The sequence below is a fragment of the Carlito syrichta genome, unplaced genomic scaffold, assembly GCF_000164805.1.
Source record: "Carlito syrichta isolate Samal-C Ts95f unplaced genomic scaffold, Tarsius_syrichta-2.0.1 Scaffold314105, whole genome shotgun sequence".
NCBI lineage: Eukaryota > Metazoa > Chordata > Mammalia > Primates > Tarsiidae > Carlito > Carlito syrichta.
Genome location: NW_007258201.1, coordinates 186,281 through 196,154, shown reverse-complemented (window position 1 = coordinate 196,154; position 9,874 = coordinate 186,281). Strand labels below are relative to the sequence as shown.

Genomic DNA, 9,874 nt, shown 5'->3' with positions numbered 1-9,874 from the left:
AGATGAGGTCTCGCCTGCCCCAGGCAGGTCTCAAACCCGTGGGCTCAGGCAATCCACTCACCTCAGCCTCCCAAAGGTGCGGGATTACAGGCTGAGCCACCGAGCCCGGCAGGACTGGGTTTCTATAGTAACAAAAGTAATTTATTTTTTAGTTTATGTTTTTTCAAAACAGGGTCTCATTCTGTCAACCAGGCTGGAGTGTAGTGGTCCAATCATAGCTCACTATAGCCCTAAATACTATCACAAGTGTCCTTATAAGAAAGAGGCTGAGGAAGATATCTCTCTCTCTCTCTCTCTCTCTCCACAAAAGGGCAATGAAAAGACAAAGGCAGACTGAAGTGATGTGGCCACCAGAAGCTGAGAGAGGCAGGTAACAGAGTATCCTCTACAGTAAGAGGAAAGAATGAAGATCTATTGACACTCTGATTTTAACCCAGTAATACTCTTCTCTTATTAAAAATTTTGGACTTTTGGCAAGAATTGCGAGAGAACATATTTCTGTTGCTTTAATCCATCCAGTTCGTGGTAATAGCTTACAGCAGTCACAGTATGCCAATACAGATTTGAGTATCAGAAAGTGGGATGCTATTATAACAAATAAATAAAAATGGAAGTGGCTTGGGAGCTGGATGAGTAGAGGCTAAAAGAATTTTGAGGCACATGATAGGAAAAGCCTGAATTGCCTTGAATAGATATTTGGTAGAAATACAGATGTTGAAGGCTCTACCAAGTGAAAACTCAAGAGGAGCACAGTGGAGAAAAATCTGTATCATCTTAGAGAATACATACATCATAATAAACGAAATGTTGGTGCAAAAATGAATGTTAAAGGCACTACTGGAAAGGACGCAGAAGGAAATGTAGAACACATGTTTAGAAACTAGAGGAAAGGAGAGCCTTGTTATATAGTGGCAGAAAGCCTAGATGTGTCCAACAAGTTGTGTGAAAAGTAGAACTGGTAAGTGATACTAGTTGGATTTTTGGCTGAAGTGATTTCCATTAAAGCATTGAAGATACTACTTGGTTTCTTCTTGGGCCTAGAGTAAAATGTGAAAAGATAAATTGAGGAAAGAACTGTTAGGCAAAAAGAAACCAAAGCATGATGATTTGGGAAATTCTGAGTCTATACAGATTGGAAAAACATGATAAAATTTGGAGATTCCTATAAGAAAAGGACGCTCTGGAGAGAAGGCCAAGGGTATCACTGGAAAACGTTTGCTAGTGTTGAAGAGTGTAGGCATGTGACTCATGGGCTCACTCAACCATCTCAGCAGAAGGCAGGAAAATTTATGGGATTGTGGAAAGATCTGTGAAAGATCCTGTTGTCTGCTGGTATGAATCCTCAGACAGACATGGAAAATTCACAGGGTTTTTTAAAAATGCAATGTCAGCAGAAACACTACACACCTGGACCGAAAGAGACATAATGAAATAGAGGACTGTCAAAATTATAGAGGCGGAATATAGGTTAATAAAACTACTGACCTGCAAGTGTATGCTACTCTTCAAAAGAAAAGGAAGGATAACACCAAGAGCAGAGAGCAGGCAATGACTGAAGGGTAACAGCTGGATGTGATATTATAGAGGCAGACCAGCCAGAAGCTCAATAGGGAGATCAGAGACTAAGACAGTCAAAGAGATCCCATCTAAAACTATAGTCATCCTGATGGTCCTCTGAGGAGACACTGGAGAGAAAACTTCTAAAGTTACTACTTGTAGGATAAATTCATATACTCTAAGCCACACCAGATCCAATAGTAAAAGATGAAAACTTTGCTGGTTCAGGGTTAAACAAAACTTCTGATCAATTATTGACCACTAAATGATCTTGAACCAGAAGTATTCTACAGAAAACCATATTAAAGATAAAAACAAGAAAAAACTATCTGGAGCAGGATAAGAAGGTTGTACATTGTAGGTGAAATAGATTTCACTGACTTAGTCCAGCTAAGTCACCAAATAAACATGCAAGCAAACAACAACCCTACTTGGCATGTGGGTTGGGGAAAATCAGCATCCAGAGTTGCTATATTAGGTAAAATGTTCAGTTTTTTTAGCAGGAGAGAGAGAGAGAGAGAGAGAGAGAGAGAGAGAGAGAGAGAGAGACAGAGACAGACATGTAAAAAAACAGTAAAGTGTGACCCACACACAGGACAAAAGCCACAGAAATTGCTTTGAGAGGGTCTATATTTACATACAAACACTCCAAATAGCTATTTAGGTATGTTCAAAGAACTAAAGAAAACCATGTTTAAAGAATTAAAGATATGATGACAATGGTCTATAAAAGGAAGAATATTAGTAAGGGGATAAAAGCTATACAAAAGAATCATATGGAAATTCTAGAGTTAAAAAGAATAATAGCCGAAATAAAAAATTCATCAGAGGGCCTCAATAGTGGGTTTAAGCTGGCAGAACAAAGAATCAGTGTATTTGGAAATAGATTAATAAAGATTACATATTCAGAAGAACAGAGAAAAAAGTGAAAGAAAAAATGAACAGAGCACCAGAGATAAATAAAACAGCATATACATAATGAGAGCTTCAAAAGGACAGAGAGAGAAAAATGAGTAGAAAAATATCCAAAGTAATAATAGCTGAAAACTTCCTATATTTAGTACAAAGAATTAATCTACACATCTAAGCAGCTCAATAAATAGGATAAAGGGATACGCATTTAGACATAATCAAAATCAAAATGCTGGAAGTCATAGATAAAATCATGAAAGCAGAAAAAAAACCTAAAAATGAATGTATCATTTAGATGGGAACTGCAATAAAATTAGCATCTCATTTCTTATTAGAAACAATAGAAGCCAGAAGAAAACAGGATGAGATAGTTAAAAGCTGAAAGAAAGAAAAAACTGTCAATCAAGAATCTTCTATCTAGCAAAACTATCCTTCAAAAATGAAGGCAAAATAAAGACATTTCCAGATAAAGAAAAGTTGAGAGAATATATTGGTAAAAGACTTATCTTAAAAGAAATACTAAAGGTATTTGTTTGGGCTGAAAGCAAGTGACAGTAATTCAAAGCCATATGAAAAAACAAAGCACACCAGTAAAAGTAATTATATGGGTAATTAGAGGAGATATTATGATTGTATATTTATTTTCCTTTATTCCCTTAACTGATTTAAAAAGCAATGGCACGAAGCTATATGCATATTGTATTATAAGGCCTGTAACATATATACATGTAATATACTTGACAATAACCACACAAAGGAAGTAGATAAGAATAAAGCTAAATTGGAATAAAAATATGATACCAGATGCTAACTTGAATTCACAGGAAAACATGTACAGAACCAAAAATGAAAAATAGGAAGCTTAATATAATAAACTCTATAAATAAATACTTGCTTTCCTTTCTTATCTCAACTTCTCTAAAAATACCCATATATTATATAAAGTAATTTTTGTAACAATACACTGTGGCATTTATAATATATGCAGACATAATATGTGTAACAGGAATAGAACAAAAATTGAGCTACATAAGAATACTATTTCTATATCTCTCTGAGATTAAATTAACATAACTCTGAAGTCAATTCTGATAAGTTACGATGTATATTGTAAACCCTAGAGCAATTATTAAGAAAAAAAACCTCAAAAATATAGTTTAAAAAATCATTAATGGAATCAAATTGTTACAGTAGAAAATACTCAATGCAAAACAAAGCAGTAAAGAAGAAAAAACTACAAAAAGATGAGACAGACTGAAAACAAAAAGCAAAATGGCAGATGTAAATCCAATCATATCAATAACAAAATTAAATAAAAATGGATTAAACAACCCAATCAAAAGGCTGAGATTACCAGAATGGATTCTTTTTAATATCAAACTACATATCTTATATTTGATATACACTTTAAATTCAAAGATACAAACATAATGAGAGTAAAAGGATTGAAAAAAAGAAATACTATGCAAACAGCAAGAAAGCTGGAGTGGATATACTAATATCAACTAAAGTCAACTTTAAAACAAAGAACAATGTACTAGAGAAAAATCAGGGATATTTTATACTGATAAGAGTTAATCCATAAAGAAGATATAACAATTATACTCCTATGTTTACCTAACAACAGAGTCCCCAAACACATAAAGCAATCAACAACCAACAAAATTGAAGGAGGAAATAGACAATTCAATGAGGATTGTTGGATACTTCAGTATCCCACCTTCAATCATGGAGAAAACAACTAGACAATAGATCTACAAGAAAATCTAGTCCATATCCTATTTTCCCAACTGCCCCACCAGCATATGTTATAGCTGTTTTGTGGAAATGGATCCAATCATGGTTCAGTATTGTTTTCTCACTTTTTTTCCTTTAAATATTGACTTTTGCAGCATCCAGGCAAATTTTTCTTGTGGAATATGCTGCATTTTTGAATATACCGATTGTTTCTTTCTGGGGACATAATTTGCTCCCTTACCTTTCATATTTCCTGTAAATTGGGAGTTAGGTCAGAGTAACTTGAGAGATTTGGTTTATAACTAATATGTAACATGTTTCTCATTTTGTCTTTTGCTTTAAATAAAAACTAATAAGCTCTTGTGTCTTACTTTATGAAAGAGATAAGGGTAAAAAGCATCAGTCCAAAGTAAAAAGAGAAGTTTCTCTCTGTTCAGCCTATACAAAGAAACATTTGTTTTATTTGAAATAATTGTATCATCAGATGCACACATGTGCCACAATTGATAAAAATGATGGAAGTAATAGTACTTCTAATAATTCTCCTAAGTGAAAAACACAAACTCCTCTCTAGCAAACCAATGTGGTTTACTAGAGAATCTGGCACTGAAAACTATGTTAACCCCAAGCTCTGCCAATATTTTTCTACTCATTCCTACTGCTTTCATCACTTCAAGCCCTTATGATCAAATAATCCATATCATAGAAGTGGCACAAAAAAATACAACTCGGAAAATATGAGACATGAAGTCACAACAGAGGACAACAATCTAAATGGAAAAGCTATAAAATGTCTAGGAGAGAAAAACGCCATGCCACACACAGGAACTATATGAGCCAAATCCTTTAAAAATTAAGACTCAGCAACTTAATAATTCTGCTTTTCACACTATTTTATACTAGCAATTTAATGCTAGATAGGAAAATTGAGAGCAATAGTAGATACGATTAAATCTATTAATTCCTATACAAGCCATGTACAAGAAAAAGATAAAGAAATTATGCCTGGATCTTTACATTCTGTTCAGCAAATACAGAATGCATTGCTTTCCTTCAAGAAAAATAGTGCTATAAAGAGGCTGTCCCCACAAAAAGTTGATCTCTGAAGGTTTTGTGACAAATAATAAACCATGAGAAAGAGGAATGGAGGAAGAGAAAAGGCAGAAGTGAGAGCCTTACTCTTCTGAAAACCTGGGATGGCAATCTCAAAGGAGTGAAGTCAGTAAGTAATACTTAGGCAGTCTATTTCACCAACTTTCTGTACTTACCAATTCTCTCTATAGGAATTGGTATACTATGAATTCTGAAGCCTGCGTATGTACCTTCTAACTTTAAAAAGCTCTCTTCACAAAAGGGTAATGAATAAATGTGTTTTCATTGTGTTTCATTCATTGTGTTTTTCCCCTACTTTAAACCTACATTTAGGTTCTGTACTAGTTATTTGCTGCTACCTAACAAATTACCCCATAACGTAGTGGCTAAAGGCATAGGTGGGTATCTCTGTCTGAGAGTCTCTCGTGAGGTTGTCAAGATATTGGCTGGGAACACAATCATCTAACAGCTTGACTGGGCTGAAGAATCTATTTCTAAGATGGCTCACTCACAACTGCAGGCAGGAACTATGTTCATTGCCACACGGACCTCTCCAAAAAACTGCTTGAGTATCCACACAATATGACATCTGGCTTCCCCCAGGGTTCATGAACCAAGAGAGAAAACAAGGAGGAGGCTATAATACTTTTAAAGCTAACCTTAGAAGTGATTTATGTTATGTCCTTTTGTTAACAGCAAGTCACTTAAAACTCCAACCCACACACCTGAGAAGGGGAATCAGGTTCTAACTTTTGAAGAGAGGAATGTTAAAGAATGTGTAGATATATTTTAAAGCCACCACCACAGGTTATGAATCTGGAGCCATTGAAGTAGGAAGAGAAATCTCAGTAAGTGGCTGGCATCACAGTTCTCATTTATTTAAGGCAAGTTCCTTAAGGAAATACACTTCTATTCAAAGGCTGCCTGTGGATTTTCACCTGCAACCGTGCTATCAAATCAAGTGCTTCCCCTTCCCTCGTGAATAAGCTGACCTCCCTGCATGAGAAGCTAGCAGACAGAGAAGTAAATTCTTTCAAGTAAAGGCTGTTATAACCTTAATCTGAAAATCTGAAACCTGAAATGCTGCAAAATCTGAAACTTTGAGCACATGAGGCTACAAGTGGAAAATTCCCCACCTGACCTCTTGTGATGAGTTGCAGTCAAAACACTGGTGTACAAAACACAATTTACTCACAATTTACTCACAAGGGAAAAAAGAAACTCTTGGCACCCTTCAGCTGTGAGATGGCTTTTCTGGACATGCCCGAATTCCCTCATGCAAGGACACCCAAAAGGGCAATAATGTGGCACAGGTGCACACCAGACATGCCAATGGCAGGTTTCCCGTGATGACCCACATGAAGCCCAGCCTACGTGCATTACTCACTGTGGTGTTTTGCTTATTCTCTGTTCTGTGGTATAAAGATATGGTTAAACATGCCAAAAAGCCTCATGACAACATAGGATAAGGCATATATTCCAAAATTTGAAAAAATCTGAAATTCTAAATGCTGCTCATCCCAAGCATTTTGGACAAAGAATACTCAGCCTGTCCTCGAAAAGACAGTAGACAGTATTCTGACTATTCATCTCTAATGGGATATATGCTAAGAATAAAAATAACTACCTAAAAACTTCATTAGTAGTTTTATTAACAGTCATACTGTAAGTACATTATATGATAAAGAAATATGTAATTCAATTACTGAATTAAGAAACAAATATTTAGGCAACCCCCTCAGGTCCCCTCCCACTATGGGAGCTTTTCTGTTCTCTTAATAAATCCTGCTTTCAAAAAACACAGAAAGAAAAAGAAACAAATATTTAGCATAAGAAAAAAAGAGATACAAGCAGAGAATGAAAGTGAAGTATAAATCTATACTATTAAGTCTGAAATAAAAATCAGTATGAACTCATATTTTTTCTTTCTAAAATAATGTATTTCACTGAAAATGCTTAAAAGCAATAACATCCGACTGTAATGAGCATACTTAGCATCCAGACTTTGACCTCTAATAGACTTTTCATTAAAACAGAACTATTTACAGAAAATATCGGAAGAAGGAAGTTAAACAACACCACAAAAATAAAATTAGCCAGATCCAGAATTTGGGAAATTCTATAGGACAAATAACCAAGTTGCTTTAACAAATAGGAGACAATTAAAAAGCCTTCCTGGCTACATACAGTGGCTCACTGTAATTCCATTACTTTGGGAGATTGAAGCAGAAGGACTGCTTGTGCCCAGTTCGAGATCAGCCTGAACAACAGAGTGAGACCTCATCTCTACAAAAAAATTTTAAAAAATTTAGCTGGATGTGGTAATTCACACCTATGGTCTCAGCCACTCGGGAGGCTGAGGCAGGAGGATCACTTGAGTCCAGGAGGTCGAGGCTGTGGTGAGACATGATATGCCACTGCACCCCAGTCTGTGTAATAGAGTGAGAACTCAACTCAACTCAACAAAATGAAACAAAACAAAACAAAAAACCTCTTTGTATATAGAATAAAGGAAGAACTGCTGTAGATTAAAGCATCTGTAAGAGACATAAACACATATGATGTATGACCTTGATGAATCCTGATTCAAATAAAAATCTGCTATAAACACATATTTTTTAGATAACCTAGGAAATTTTACTGTAGACTGGGTATTAAATGGTATTAGGAAACTACTAGTTTTTAATTAGGTGAGATTATTTTGTAGGTATTTAAAAATGTCCTTAACTGTTAGAGGGGCGGGCTCAAGTATTTAGGGGTAAAATGATATGCTATGTGGGATTTCTTAAAAATACTCTAACAACAAAACACAGTCCATGTTCCAACTCAGTGAGGTGCTTCTGACTCTTTACAGAATAGAATGCATAATAAATTCTTACAAGAGAGCTCACTGCAGACACACAGACTGAATAATCACCATGTCTGAGAGTTATTTTTGCAATATATGTGAATTCCAATAACATTCCCAATAACGTCTCACACACATACACACACACACACACATCATAGGACACCTCACCAAATAAAAGCCTCGCTAAAATTGTGATAGCTTATATCAATGTCGTTTTCCTCACCTGCTAACAAGTAAGCCTAATAAAAGAGAAATAAAGGTTCGTCTGGCATGGCTTGTTCTTAGTGATGCCTAACATTCTCAAAGACCACACATTCTTGCCTATGTCTCCCAACCATATATTTCATAAATGTTGCAGGTTTTTCTAAGGAACAGCGCTGAGCCGATCATCTGTGTTTCTCAAATTCCAGTTTTGCCACTTTTAAAAAACGCATTTATTTTTAATAGTTTTAAGATGTAATTCACAAGCCACACAATCCACCTATTTCAAGGATATAATTATTTTTTAGCATATTAAAAGAGATATATATCAATACAGTCTAATTTTGGAACATTTTCATTGCCTCCAAAAGAAACCCTTTAACTATTAGCTGTCACTCCACATTCTCCACTCCCTACTTCCCATCCCTGATCTGTTCTATAAATTTGACTGTTATGGCTATTTCAAATAAATATAATCACATACTATGTGGGTATGATTTTTTCACTTTTTAGAAAATAGGATGCTATCTTTTAGTATCTCTCCAACATAACAGTCAATGACTGTAAGATAATATATTCGAGTTTCTTCAACTCTGTGGAATGTTAATAGTTCACTCTTCAGGTGCTATGACCAGCATCAGGTTCCTAAGACTTTCCTGTTGACATCTTTAGTTAGACACCTAAGGCACTGGAGCCCGCTCACACCAAGAGTCCAGGCCATTTGTCTGATCATCTTTGCCTCGTCTAAGAGATTCCTCAAGGTAGGCCCAGATCCTCACCTGAGGTTTCCACTATCCATCCTCCAAAACCATGCCCCATTTCACTTCAATTCTCAAAGCTGGTTGCTAATGCTATGTCAGTCCAGAACTGAACTGGAGTTTTGTCACTCTCTTGGACAGGGGGAGGTAGCTTGTTGGCTCTTCCTAGCCAAAAAAATATGGAAGTTAAAAAAAAAAGACTGTGACTTCATCCTGTCCACTGGGTTTTAGTTTTAAATCTTATGACCATCCCTACACTTCCATCCCTGCCTTGTCATTCTCTTTTCTCCCACCATTAGTCAGAATACGCCATGGTCAGGAGCACATGAGCTGTAGGAAGACTGGAGGCTAGCAAGAGGGACTGTGGTAAATAGGGAACTGGATTCTGGAACTGGCGCCCTATGAGTCAGGTGGTTGGCGGTTCATTTTATATCATCAAGGGAACCAGACAAGACTGTATATCTGCAAAGGCCAAATAAGACACAGCCAATGCTAGCCTGTGAGGCAGAAATTGACTAAAGCCAAGTTGCCAAGGAGAGCAAAGGAAGAATTGGGAAAGAAAAGAAGAAAAAATAAAGTACTCCAGGGTTCACATTACCCAAAGGTAGAAAACCCAAGGACAGATCAGCCCTGGCAAGTGAGGGAACAAATGGGCCTTGAGGCTAGAGAGAAAGAAGAGCTTTGAAGTGAGGTTTCTCTGCTGAAAGCCAGAGTTGAAGAAAGGATAAAGGAGAGAGAAAATGTTCACAATGTCACTGTCCAAGCT

General features: G+C 36.2%; 1 protein-coding gene across 1 annotated transcript in view; it reads right to left on the bottom strand.

The window, feature by feature from the left end:
* Window positions 1-9,874, bottom strand: part of ANKRD31 (ankyrin repeat domain 31) — a 135,911-nt gene that overhangs the window by 85,757 nt on the left and 40,280 nt on the right. The window lies entirely within an intron of this gene.